This window comes from Panulirus ornatus, chromosome 21 (assembly GCF_036320965.1).
Source record: "Panulirus ornatus isolate Po-2019 chromosome 21, ASM3632096v1, whole genome shotgun sequence".
Taxonomy (NCBI): Eukaryota; Metazoa; Arthropoda; class Malacostraca; order Decapoda; family Palinuridae; genus Panulirus; species Panulirus ornatus.
Genome location: NC_092244.1, coordinates 4,953,245 through 4,967,268, shown reverse-complemented (window position 1 = coordinate 4,967,268; position 14,024 = coordinate 4,953,245). Strand labels below are relative to the sequence as shown.

General features: G+C 47.6%; 1 protein-coding gene across 8 annotated transcripts in view; it reads right to left on the bottom strand.

The window, feature by feature from the left end:
* CtBP (C-terminal binding protein) overlaps positions 1 to 14,024 on the bottom strand; it is a 135,992-nt gene that overhangs the window by 102,532 nt on the left and 19,436 nt on the right. For 2 of the 8 annotated variants that reach the window (XM_071675551.1, XM_071675548.1), the window contains exon 2: positions 7,877 to 7,955. The exons of the other annotated variants lie outside the window; for them this stretch is intronic. The gene's annotated coding sequence lies outside the window, so the exon portion shown is untranslated. The remainder of the gene's footprint in view (positions 1 to 7,876; positions 7,956 to 14,024) is intronic. 8 annotated transcript variants of the gene reach the window in all.

Sequence of the window (14,024 nt, the reverse complement as noted above, 5' to 3'; positions counted from 1 at the left end):
AGTTATATGTAGTTAAGTCAGATTATTGCACGCTCGGCACACGAGCCGGCGTTCCAATGTTTCTTGTCCGATGCCAACTTCGCAACTTCTAAAAACTTTTTTCTCTTTCTCACTCTCTCCCTCTCTCTGTCGTCCATTTACGACTGTGAGTGCCCAGTTGAGGTCGCTGATTTAATGACTTGCTATATCATCTGGCGATGGATGCGCTGCTGGTGAATTTTCATTGTTGTTTAGGTCTGGAGCACCGGGCGTTTAAACGGGTATGTCAGCTTTAGTGCAGTGGGACTCCTTGGAAACACCCGTCCTGGGATCAGATAACTAGTATACACCGACTCACGCACTGACTCACACATTCACGAACACATTCAACCATTCCACATACACACACTCACTCACGCTGTCATAAGGGGAGGGGTTCGAAGACTCTGTCATCCACACTCACACTGCACACCCCCCTCAAAGTTGCTAATGACTGGTCAAGTTTGGCCCACACGACTTCCTCCAAAACTCACAAAGTTTAACCTCTTCCTTAACTTCTCTCTCTCAACTTTCTCCAAGCCTGTCATTCCGTGTGTGTGTGTGTGTGTGTGTGTGTGTGTCCCTTTCTCTCCCTGCTTCCTTCCCGCCCTCACGTGGGTAACGTACAATGAATACACAATGCCTACCCGAACTTTCGACCGCCTAAGAGATGTATTTCATCTATAAACACAGATAATACCGAGGCTGAGAAGGACAGATAAACGCATACATGAAGGTATCATAATACTACATATCGGTATATGGCTGACTCCCTCCCTCTTGCCTTCCTCCCTCAAGTCTTCCTTCCTTTCCCTCATACCTTCACTCTTCCTCCTTCCCTCCCTCCTGCCTTCACTCTTCCTCCCTCCCTCACCAGCCCCTGGATCACTCACCGACCCCGCTACAGCGAACGCGGATAGTGCGGTCATCTGTCAGGGATGTTGAGAGTGGCTGGTTGGCCTGGGGTGGGGTGCTGGGGGCTGGCTGGCGTGGGTGGGGCTTGGGGGAGGAAGGGGGACGGGGAGGTCGATATATTGGCTCAGAGGGGAAGAAGGAGGGTGGGGGGAGAGAGAGAGAGAGAGAGAGGGAAGGGGTTGGGGGGAGGAGGGGGGGTTGGCGGGTCCGCCGGTACACAGATGACAGCCAGAGTGAACCCCACTTACTGTGGGGGTGAGGCAGGTGAGAGGGAGAGGAGGGGAGGGTGGGGAATTATACCACGATGGCTTCATCACAACAACCAAACAAAGTGGAGGAAGCGTAACTGCGTATTGGGACCTTAATGATAACACGAGACGGGCTCCCTCTCTCTTTCTCTCTCTAGAGAGAGTGGGAGGGAGGAACTCGTGTGTACATGCTAACATGAAGTATAGGTGCGTTCGCATACACAAATTAACATACACAACAGGGAGCACATCCACAAGTCAAAGACCCAAGCTAAGCAGAATACACCCCAACATAAACAATGACATGTACCCTTCATCCATGCTATTACTGAAATGCTTTGTGTATGTATATCTAGACTTAATGATCTTAAAACTAGCGACACAAACAACTTTAGAATAACTATACGAAAGCGTAACTACCTAGTAAACAAACGAAGATAAAGTATCTTACCCAAACACAGTACATAAACATTAAGTACCCCCACCGTAAACCACTGAAATCCACACAAACAACCTTTGGATACTCGATCAGTGGCGTACGAAAACACTAACGACCACAAACTAAGCTACGATCACTACACAGACTATGACACACGACCCTCTTTGGAGCGAACAAAAACAAACACTAAGGAAACACTGACCTAACCCATAGGAACAAAGACTAACAAACGCAGAGGCCGATATGGCATGGTCTCCACTGCAGACGCATAACCATAAACCCCACAAAACACAAACAAACACGAACAAGGATGAGGTACTGTGCTGCTGATGAGACAGTCCAACAAACAAACGGTGAGACGGCTCGTCGGCCAGCCGGCCCAACCAACCAACCGTCTCACGCCATCAACACTCCTGCCGAAGGTCCCGATACAACCCACACCTCCGTCCACAGGCCACGGCTGACCCCTCCCTGCCTGCACGCCGGTGAATAATTCGCCAGTAATAGCCGAGCCAGCGCCTGGCCCGGCTACATGGAGCCCTTACGACGGCTGAGAACTAGGCAGCCCCGGACACAGACGGGGTCGAGGGCAGCTCCCGCCCGCCCTAGCGGTTGAGCGGCGATGCACATCTTCACAGCAAGTATGGCGGTAACGGTGGTCCCTCCGCTGAACCCCCCCCCCCCTCTCCTCCCCCACTCCAACCAGACACACACACACACACACACACAGCAGTGCATTTCATACACCAGACAGACGATACGTGCGTCGCCAAGGGACGCTCCGCGCATTGCCGGAAAGACTCGCTGTTGTGACGAGATTTGTATTGTGTCTAATCCAAGAGATAGCTACCGTAACCTTACCCATAGCTAGGATACCCGAACCCATACCTCATCTGACCCATACTTGACCTTACGTAACCTTCTGTAACTTGTATACTTTATTGGCAGTTATAATCAGTCATGAGTCTACAACCGTCCTTTAGGAGCAAATATACGTGCGTCCGTGTGAGACGTATCCCGTGAACGCGTGTTTATGTATGGCTGGTCACCTTTAAGAACAATACTGACAACCTCAGCTGTGGGGATTAACACCCGAGTTCTACAACATGCCATACCCAGGCCCCACCAGGTGCTGAGGCAAGACCCGGTTGGGGACGTACACTTACGGCCAGACCAGGTGAGTACTTCAGGGAAGAGGAACCCGTCCTTTAACCCACTATACACCTGTCCTAGACCCACCACACCCGTCCTACACCCACAACTCACCTGTCATAGACCCACCACACCCGTCTTACACCCTCCACACCCGTTCTACATCCACCACACCCGTCATAGGTGTCACCCACCATACCCGTCCTACACCCACCACACCCATTCTACATCCACCACACCCGTCCTACACTCACCACACCCTTTCTACACCCACCACACCCGTCCTCCACCCATAACACCCGTTCTACACCCACTACACTCGTTCTACACCCACTACACCCGTTCTACAACCACCACACCAATCCTACATCCTTCTCAGTGCTTTCACCTTGTTCTAACCCACCCACCCCCCCACTTCCCTCCTTTCTTCCTATGTAATAAAAAATTGACCCCGTGACCTCAAAATGACCTGTTTATGACCTCCGTCGGCCAGTCCTTCCTCATAATATGACCTGACCTCATACTCTCTCTCTCTCTCTCTCTCTCTCTCTCTCTCTCTCTCTCTCTCTCTCTCTCTCTCTCTCTCTCTTCTCTCCCTAGACTGAATGGTTCAACTACTTTCAGTCCCTCGTGGTAGCTCCAGTGTTCCAGAAGTTCACTCCCACCGCTGTGAGTGGTGACCAAACAATACAGTAATATTCCGTTCTACAACTTACACATATCATTGAAGAATTTCATCATCAGTTGTCTGTCTCTTGTTTAAAGTTATTATCGTACCACTCATCATTTGGCCTGTACGATAGCAGTGCTCTCAAGCCAACAGTGATATTAATGAGAACTTTTACAACAAGAGATGGAAAGCTGATAACAAAATTGTTCCATGAACACATATGAGAAGTGGAACAGTACATTACTCGGTTGTGAGGTCACCAGTTAAACCCACGGGACATATCAGAGAAAAACATATAAAGACACTTCACAATTAATGTGATGGACTTGGGTACGGGAACTGTCATGGTTGGCTGAACTCTACAGTCTGGAGAGAAGAGTGGTACATAACACCCACCTGGCAGCAAAGAGATACAAAAACAAATAATGTCTACGAGTCCCTCTGCATGCGGATGATAGCGAACTATCCTGAGTCATTCCTGGTAACGTGATACAAAAAGAGAGAGGACGAAAATACACGATCTGTCCGGCACAGGAACTCGCGGAGATTAATCAATGCAGCTCCAGGAAAATTAGGCAAGCATGGCACACAGCTGACGAGAGAAATATTTCAAAGTTTACGCTCACCGATGAGGTCAGCCCCTGCTGAACATACACTTGACTGCACTGCAGGAGTGGCCGCTGAGAGAAACGGCATGATCTAACAGGCAAGAGATGCGGTGAGCGCCACGCGTTAGCCCTTGCCTTTTTGGCAGAAGCTCCACGTACGGACACGTTCTCTCTCTCTCTCTCTCTCTCTCTCTCTCTCTCTCTCTCTCTCTCTCTCTCTCTCTCTCTCTCTCTCTGTGGTAGCAGGTACCGCCCAGGGAAGTATACTACAGGTACTACCCGCTCGGGTACCAGACCAACTTTGGAAGTCTATGAAGGTCATCTTGCGAGCTGATGGTAGTCCTCCTCGCTCTCCGCTTCCTGAATGACCTTTGCATAGTCTGCAGCTATATTCACGTGGGATTCCATATCTCCCGGTAAGTCATTCACACAGATCAAGAAGAGTAACGGTTCCAAGAAGGAACCCTGTGGTAATCTACTCGTGACCCCCAACCCACTCTCTAAAGGCTCCACCTGACGTGTGTTGTTTGTTCGCTTCCATTTAGATAGTCATCTATCCTGCGAAGGAGTGTCTCTCCCCCACCCCCTTTATTCCAGCTCGGTGACCAGGCTTCTTAATCTGCCTCCATTGCAGTACAGCGTCAAAGGCTTTCTGGCAGTCCAGACGCAAATAATCCACTTAGCTTAACCTTCGGCCTAAGACAGAGTTTTCACTCTCTTGTAGAATTCTTAGAATTCATAACACAAGACTTCCTTTCTCCGAGTCGGAAACCTTGCTGTCTCTCACGTAATTTTTCCTCTCTAGTAAAGTCATCCATTTTCTCTCCGATTATCTTTTCCAGGAATATAAAGACCACATTCGTCCGGAGGACTAGTGCGTAGATTAGCGCTCCTTCCGGTGTGTGTGTGTGTGTGTGTGTGTGTGTGTGTGTGTGTGTGTGTGTGTGTGTGTGTGTGACCTGGTAAGTTTGTAAAGTGATTAGTGAATAACCTGGTGTGTGACCTGATGTGTGTAACCTGGTGAGTGTGACCTGGTGTGTAAGTGACCTGGTGTGTAAGTGACCTGGTGAGTGCGTGAGAGAAAAGTGGAGGTGGTGGTGGAACGTGTGGTTAACGTGGAGAGTTCAGGTAATGGGAGGGGTACGGGGGCTGGCGGGGTGGGAGTGGTGGGGAAAAGTGGAGATCAATGTGAGGGAGAAGGGGAGGGTGGAGGTGGAGGGAGGGGGTGGTGGAGGCGGTGGATGAGCGCGGCGTGGGGGTCAGGTGGAGAGAGCGTAGTGGGGGAGGGGGCACTGACGGCTCATACTGACTACATGGAAGCTTCCAGGTGGAACAGATGCACCAGCTGGAGGTGGAACAACAGGTGAAGGAGAACGACCATAACCTAGTCGTCCACATGGGCTCCGACCACTGGGGGTCGTCCGGATGGTCATTACTACCAGCTGAACTACTGTCTTTATCTCTTCTTATCTCTTTATCTCTACTCCGGCCTTCACACACACCCCCACTGACGGGGGGAGGGGGGTGTTAGGAGTGCTGCCCATTCCCTTGGAAATGGGGGGGGGGGCTCTGCAGGAGGGGCCTGAAAGGAGGGAGGGAAGAGGCCGTGAGGGGTCAGGGGTCAGCCTTGGGGAGGCCCGGGGGTCACTGTGGACGGGGCTGGTACCTGGCCTGTCTGAGGGGGATGGAGGCAGCGGCCCAGCTCCCGCGTCACACCCCCTCCCTTCACACACACACACACCCCTGCACGTTCATGTGAACGTGTGTGCCCCAGCACCGACACACACACACACACACACACACACAATCAGACTGAGGCGTGAATACACACGTAAGCTGGAGTTGTGTGTACATGGGTATACATATGTGTATACATGAGCGTATACCTAAGATTAAGGAATGGGATACTGAGACTCTGTGTATTTGTGATTTGTTTGTGTGTGGCGTAACCGTCCACGATCATGTAACTTAATATATATTAGCGTCGGTATCACTACATATAGCCCATAATTACGTACATACACTGTAGACCTCCCTCCTCTGTAGTCTCGATACTTACCTGTAAAGCTAAACAAGGAAAAATATCAAATTCAAACAATAAGAATCTCATCAGGCCCAAGTTCACTCCAGGTCGTCCAGTCCACCAAGCTTCCACGTCTACCGTCTCACTGGACTCCAGCCTCCTCCAGGTCGTTCAGTCCACCAAAGTTCTGGGTGTCACTCTGGACGGCCAACTCAGCTGGCGGGAACACGTCACAACCATCATCGTATCCTCCACCCATTGTCTTCACGGTCTGCGACACTGGACACTTGGCCTCCCTCCACCTGAACTCAAGAACATCACAACTTCAGCCCTGTACCTCCCTCGCCTGGCGTTCCTCCCTATCCACCACACAACAGGAGCTACGACAGTGCGACAGGATTAAAGATAAAAAAAAAGAGGGGGGGGGGGGGAGGAACACGGAAACACAGCAAAAGAACACTGCAGACAAAACAAGATAATCCAAAACTTGTCTGTTAGTCCATCAGCAGCAAACAAGTCTAGCCAGTCACACAACAGCTAAATCAGGCGAAGGGATTCAGAGGGAAAGGTTGTAGAGGATTATGTACAGATATGCCAAGACCTTGAACAAGTTAAAGAGAGAAAAAAATCACAATAGAAGACACTACATACCCGACACTAGTGGGATGGAACGAGATGGGAGTTCGTGGAAAGCGACGGGATTTCTGGAAAGGACACGAACGGACTCTTAAAGGGATCTGGTCCTAATGAAGTTTGACCGTACGTGCTGAAGATGTGTGTAGATCTCCTTGACAAGCCACATGATAGCGTTCAGGATGTGGCTGAAGGAAGGGAGAGTGCCAGGGAAGAGGACGGAGGTTAGCATGTTGTACTCAATCTTCAGGAAGTAAGAATGGAACGTTAATCTCAAGTACAGACCCGTCCACCTGACAAGTAAGGTAAGATACTGGAAAAGATAATGATAAAAAGTAATGCATGACTATCACTTACAAAGCCAAAGTTGAAAAAGCTAGAGATAACACGGATTCAGAGCAAGGTGGGGAGGGGATGGTACAAATCTTAGATTTCTACGAAAGAGTGAACTCCGCTTATAATAAAGAGAAGGCTGGATAAATTGTGTGTAAGTGAAGAGGCTTAAAAAAGCATACTCATGACACTCAAAGATAACATGTTGTGCCTAGACTTTCATATGTCCCACAGTTATGACGGGGGATCGAACCCGCCACACCGAGATGTTGGGCATCGTCGTGAACCGGCCGGACCACTCCGCCACCCACTGAGTCAACACTACAGGTCGTGTGTGGCAACGTAACCACCATTCCTCATGGCCGGCCATCGGCGGCGGCGCTGGTGTTGGAGGACGCAGACAGCCAGCCCCCGTGGCTGCTGGGGGTGGAGGCACGGGGGGGAGGGTAAGGGAGGGAGCAACCAACCCACTTCCACGTCACAGATTTAAATTCAAAAACGAGGTAACGTTACGTTTCACCTCACTGAAACTCGTGTTATTTACACTTTACTTAACAATTATGGAAACTATTTCACACACACACACACACACACACACACACACACACACACACACACACACACACAGAACAACAACAACAACAACAACAACAACAACAACATCTCAACCATTAAAAAAAATGGCCACACACAAGCAACTCCCCCCCTCCCCCATCCATGGAAATATCACCATCCCCCCCCCACACCCCCACCCTTCCCTCACTCTCCTTCTCCCAAAGTTGAACCTGACTTCGCCCTTGACCCGTGGTGAGCAGAGCAGCAGCAGCAGCAGCTTACCCCAGGATGCGGCGTGTTACAGCCTGGCTAGCCGCGAGCCTCCAACTAACCAGGTGTTCGCCAACTGCCCCACACTCACCTGTAAACAAATAAATCAAAGGTCAGAGGTCAACCGACCAATTACCTGGGAGGAAAAACTTTCAAGATATTCTATATGAAAAAAAAAAAATCATTGACGTTTAATCCTATTTATCAGAAATTCTTTTTACGGTAACCAAGAAAAGGATTGGCCTAGGTATGGTGATTAATGATGATAATGACAGTAGGTATGGTGATTAATGATGATAATGATACTAGGTATGGTGATTAATGATGATAATGACAGTAGGTATGGTGATTAATGATGATAATGATACTAGGTATGGTGATTAATGATGATAATGACAGTAGGTATGGTGATTAATGATGATAATGATAGTAGGTATGGTGATTAGCCATCATAACACTGACGGTGATAATAGCGAAGATGGGGTAGTGGCACAGTGCTACCAACCATAACATAGAGGTCGTCAGTACGACCACAAGGCTGCCAACCGTGATATGGGTCGTCAGTACGACTACAGAGCTGCCGACCGTGATATGAGGTCGTTGGTGTGGCCAAAGAGTTACCAATCGTGACAAGAAGTCGTCAGTAAAGCCACAGAGTTACCAACCATCATATGAGGTAGTCAGTACGACCACAAGGCTGCTGTCAAACGTGACATGAGGTCGTCAGTACGATAATCGGGCTGCCAAACGAGACGAGGTCGTCATTATGATCACAGGATCAACCGTGATATGGGGTCGTCAGTACGACCACGAGGCTGCCGTGACATAATGTCACCAACCGTAAGATGGAGTCGTCAGTACACCACAAGGCTGTCAACTGTGACATGGGGCCTTCAAAGACGACCACAAGGCTGCCAACCGTGACATGGGGTCGTCAGTACGACCACAGGGATGCCAACGTGCCGGTAACTTTGCCTTGCCCAAGTTTGGCGGAAAGTTATGGGGCTAAAACTTATTGTTGAAAAGTTAGTGTCCTAAACTTATGGCTGGAAATACTAATAAAAACTTTTGTTTCTTAAGTTACTTGTCACAAGTTATATTTCAAAAGTTTTTCTCGCCAGTTACTGATGAAAACTCTTTCCCAAGTTATTTACACTTTACAATTTTTTTTGTTCTGATTAACAACTGACGATCAGAACATTTTATATAAAGTTGTTCTGAAGGGCGGAGGTTCCTCTGGGGTCAGAGTGTTGCTGGGGGAGGCTGGGGTCAGGATGATGTTGCTGGGGAAGGGATGAGGGTGTTCTTGTGGTAAGAGGTGAGGGAATTGCTGGGGGAGATGAGGGTGTTGCTGGGGAAGAGATCAGGGTATTGCTGGGGAAGGGGTCAGGGATCTACTGGGGGAGAGATGAGGGTGTTGCCGTGGGAGGGGGTTCAGGGAGGGTGGGGAGAGATGCGGGTGGTGAGTCTTGCCTGATGGCGAGAGTGGGCTGGGAGGGGGGAGCACGGTGTGAGAGAGGCAGGCATAGTAACGGCCCGGGGGTTGGGTGGGACCCCAGAGGCGAGGAGGAAGAGGAGGAGGGAGGAGGAGGATCGAAGCAGTAAACTACCAAGAACAGCAGGAGGAGGAGGAGGAGGAGGAGGAGACACTGGTGTCAGTGGTGGAACGTTGAAAGGTTATGACACGAACAGGTTTAATGACAGTGGTGCTAATCATGATGATAATGATCATCCTGAGAATGGTTACGGCTTAATGATAATGCAACTAATGATGATGTTAATGATGTGATGACAATGGTGGCTATGTAACAATAATGATCATACCGCTAATAATATTGTTGATAATGATGATAATGGCGGAAAAGACTAAAAACAATACTGGATGATGATGGTAATGATGTCGTAACCCGAGTAAATTTTAATGACGTTGATGGAATGATGATGATAATGACAAAGAAGGTAATGAGGACGGCTAATGTATAGGTAATGAGGGTCTAACAATACTATTCCTCCTACTACAGGTATTAATACAACACTAATACAGTAATTATCGTGATACTAATCACTTCCTAACCCAACAAGTACACATAATAATACACCACAACAAGCGTCCGAACAAGAAACAAACAAAATAAGAGTTGCCACTCAACACCCCTGACCAAGGTTAGGCCGGTGTTGCCATCTGGGCGGGTTGGTGGATCCCGCCAATTTTTGGCCGTTGCTGGAAGGCCTTCCTGTTGAAAAAAAAAAAAAAAAAAAAAGGCTCTGACATTAACTCGGGCTGTTTGTGGCGTTAGAGCCGGCAGGCCGAGCGCCGCTCACGATGGCGCAGGTGTCGCGTCCGTCGCCTTTAACGCCCGTGGTAGAGGAGTCGAGTCCAGGGCGCTCCACGACAAGTGCACGACAATAAACAATGGCGGCCTTGGGGGGGGAGAGTTCTCCACGACGCTCGGCGACAGCAACGGCGGGTTAGTTGTCTCCACGACAAAGGATGACAGGAAACAAAGGCGGGCTCTGGGGGCCAGTTTTCTCCACAAATAAATGAACGACAACAAACAATAGTGGGCTCTGAGGCCAGTTCTCTCCACGACAAGTGAACTACAACAATGGTGAGCTGCGATGCCAGTTATCACAAGCGAACGACAGCAAACAATGGCGGGCTTTAAGTGTGACTTCTCTCCACGACAAGTGGGCGACAACAATGGTAGGATCGGAGATCAGTTCTCTCAACGACAGGTAAACGACAGCAAACAAAGGCGGGCTCCGAGATGTTGACAAGCAACACTTAATAACTGACTATGAATGTCTCTGGTAACAGTTAAAAACAGTGGGCAATCTTAGGCAAAAGATAACATCACCAGGCGATGGTATGCACGTCTGTTAACGGATAACAACGGCAAACGCATGTAGAAAACGGTAGAAAGTACATAACAACAGCAAAGTTCCATCAAATGGAAGTAGAAAACGAAAAGCAACTGACAAGCTAACGACAGTGACCGGACGAAGAAAATATCAGGAAACCAATCAACAACAGATAAAAACTGGATACGAAAAACCTGGAAAAATGATTAACAAACGTCCACAACAGACTACAACCATCATTTGGAAGTGACTATATATATATATATATATATATATATATATTTCTCACATACATTCTTCAAAGCAAACACCTGATCCACACATCCTCTACCACTTCTGAAACCGCACTGCTCTTCCCCAATCTGATGCTCTGTACATGCCTTCACCCTCTCAATCAATACCCTCCCATATAATTTACCAGGAATACTCAACAAACTTATACCTCTGTAATTTGAGCACTCACTCTTATCCCCTTTGCCTTTGTACAATGGCACTATGCACGCATTCCGCCAATCCTCAGAGAAATACTTAGAAAAGCAAATGGATTTGTATGTAGCATTTATGGATCTGGAGAAGGCATATGATAGAGTTGATAGAGATGCTCTGTGGAAGGTATTAAGAATATATGGTGTTGGAGGCAAGTTGTTAGAAGCAGTGAAAAGTTTTTATCGAGGATGTAAGGCATGTGTACGTGTAGGAAGAGAGGAAAGTGATTGGTTCTCAGTGAATGTAGGTTTGCGGCAGGGGTGTGTGATGTCTCCATGGTTGTTTAATTTGTTTATGGATGGGGTTGTAAGGGAGGTAAATGCAAGAGTCCTGGAAAGAGGGGCAAGTATGAAGTCTGTTGGGGATGAGAGAGCTTGGGAAGTGAGTCAGTTGTTGTTCGCTGATGATACAGCGCTGGTGGCTGATTCATGTGAGAAACTGCAGAAGCTGGTGACTGAGTTTGGTAAAGTGTGTGGAAGAAGAAAGTTGAGAGTAAATGTGAATAAGAGCAAGGTTATTAGGTACAGTAGGGGTGAGGGTCAAGTCAATTGGGAGGTGAGTTTGAATGGGGAAAAACTGGAGGAAGTGAAGTGTTTTAGATATCTGGGAGTGGATCTGTCAGCGGATGGAACCATGGAAGCGGAAGTGGATCATAGGGTGGGGGAGGGGGCGAAAATTTTGGGAGCCTTGAAAAATGTGTGGAAGTCGAGAACATTATCTCGGAAAGCAAAAATGGGTATGTTTGAGGGAATAGTGGTTCCAACAATGTTGTATGGTTGCGAGGCGTGGGCTATGGATAGAGATGTGCGCAGGAGGATGGATGTGCTGGAAATGAGATGTTTGAGGACAATGTGTGGTGTGAGGTGGTTTGATCGAGTAAGTAACGTAAGGGTAAGAGAGATGTGTGGAAATAAAAAGAGCGTGGTTGAGAGAGCAGAAGAGGGTGTTTTGAAATGGTTTGGGCACATGGAGAGAATGAGTGAGGAGAGATTGACCAAGAGGATATATGTGTCGGAGGTGGAGGGAACGAGGAGAAGAGGGAGACCAAATTGGAGGTGGAAAGATGGAGTGAAAAAGATTTTGTGTGATCGGGGCCTGAACATGCAGGAGGGTGAAAGGAGGGCAAGGAATAGAGTGAATTGGAGTCATGTGGTATACAGGGGTTGACGTGCTGTCAGTGGATTGAATCAAGGCATGTGAAGCGTCTGGGGTAAACCATGGAAAGCTGTGTAGGTATGTATATTTGCGTGTGTGGACGTGTGTATGTACATGTGTATGGGGGGGGGGGTTGGGCCATTTCTTTCGTCTGTTTCCTTGCGCTACCTCGCAAACGCGGGAGACAGCGACAAAGTATAAAAAAAAAAAAAAAAAAAAAAAAAAAAAAAAAAAAAAATATATATATATATATATATATATATATATATATATATATATATATAAATGAGTCTAGAAACACTGCCAATAACTATCAACAAAAGCAAAATCAGTAGGGAAACTGGCAACTGCAGATGACAAAAGACGACATATTGAAAACAGTATACAACGGTCGAGAACAAAAAGGCATTAAGACAACAGCAAAATTCAACTAATGTCTTTCTTTAGTTTCCAGATCTTGACTTGTCTAAATACACACACAGACCAACCATTTCAACACTAGCGTGATGTAGGGTACATGACTACGGGTGCGTCAAGGAAACCGTATTAATTCTTCAAAACCTTTATTTGTCTCAAGCGAGAACAGGGTGTACAGTGGGTACAATACATGGACACAGGGGGTGACAGGTGGGCCTGAGTGGGGGTCTTCCTCCCGTCAACTGGTATAATAAAAAGCAAAGACCAGAGCATATGGCAAATGACAACAGGACACAGTAACCTAGAACAGCAGAAAATAGCAGTAAACGTAAAGAAACTAATAACAGACTGATGGGTTAACATGTCAACGGTAACCATAAACAGGTAAGAACCGTAAACAACAGCAAACTACACGACATCTAAGGTAGCAACAGAAGCCGGTACCGTGGGAACGTGAAACAAACGGTAACACACAGCAAGTGGACTAAAATCAATGACAAGAAAACCTCAGACAAGTTCCGTCAACAGTAAACAAGTTATAGGATTACTCAACAGATAACAACAGACGATAATAATACATGTTCAACAAAGGAAGTTTTTTTTCCCCCCCGACAGCACGAAATGAAAGGCAACAGGGCAGCAGCTGGGTCAGAACACACGTAGTACATCAGTTCACATGTGAAGACAATGAACACTTAACACACTTGCATGGGACATAACGCACTTCCCAACACACTCCACCGATCTTTCAGGACGCGAAAGGCTGATACTGTGACTAAGAAACCCATACTTTTTTTTCACTGACAGACACGGCAGGATAAGAGTGCGTCCTTCAGCTTCTACGCACTCGCTACGTAAGCTGATGGCGGGGTATCAAAGTTTACAGTAACGCTACACTACACTGCGACACGCCATCATTAGATATGAAATGCCTGAGTCATACTTACCAAATAATCAATTCACGGTTTCGGGAATGTGTGCGTTGGTAAGCTGTCTGCAACAAGGGTCGAGGAGGTAGGATTCTACACCAAGCACCGTCGATGTACTTAAATTTCTTTATCAATCACAGTCGAGGTACTTGAATTCTGAACTAATCATCGCCAAAGTACTTGGATTCTCACCCAATAAACGTCACGTTGTTCAGAACCAATCACCGTAATAAAGGGACTTGGATTCTGTCATCCAGCATCGACATGAATTCAGAACCAATCACCGTCGAGGTACTCAGATTCTGAGCCAA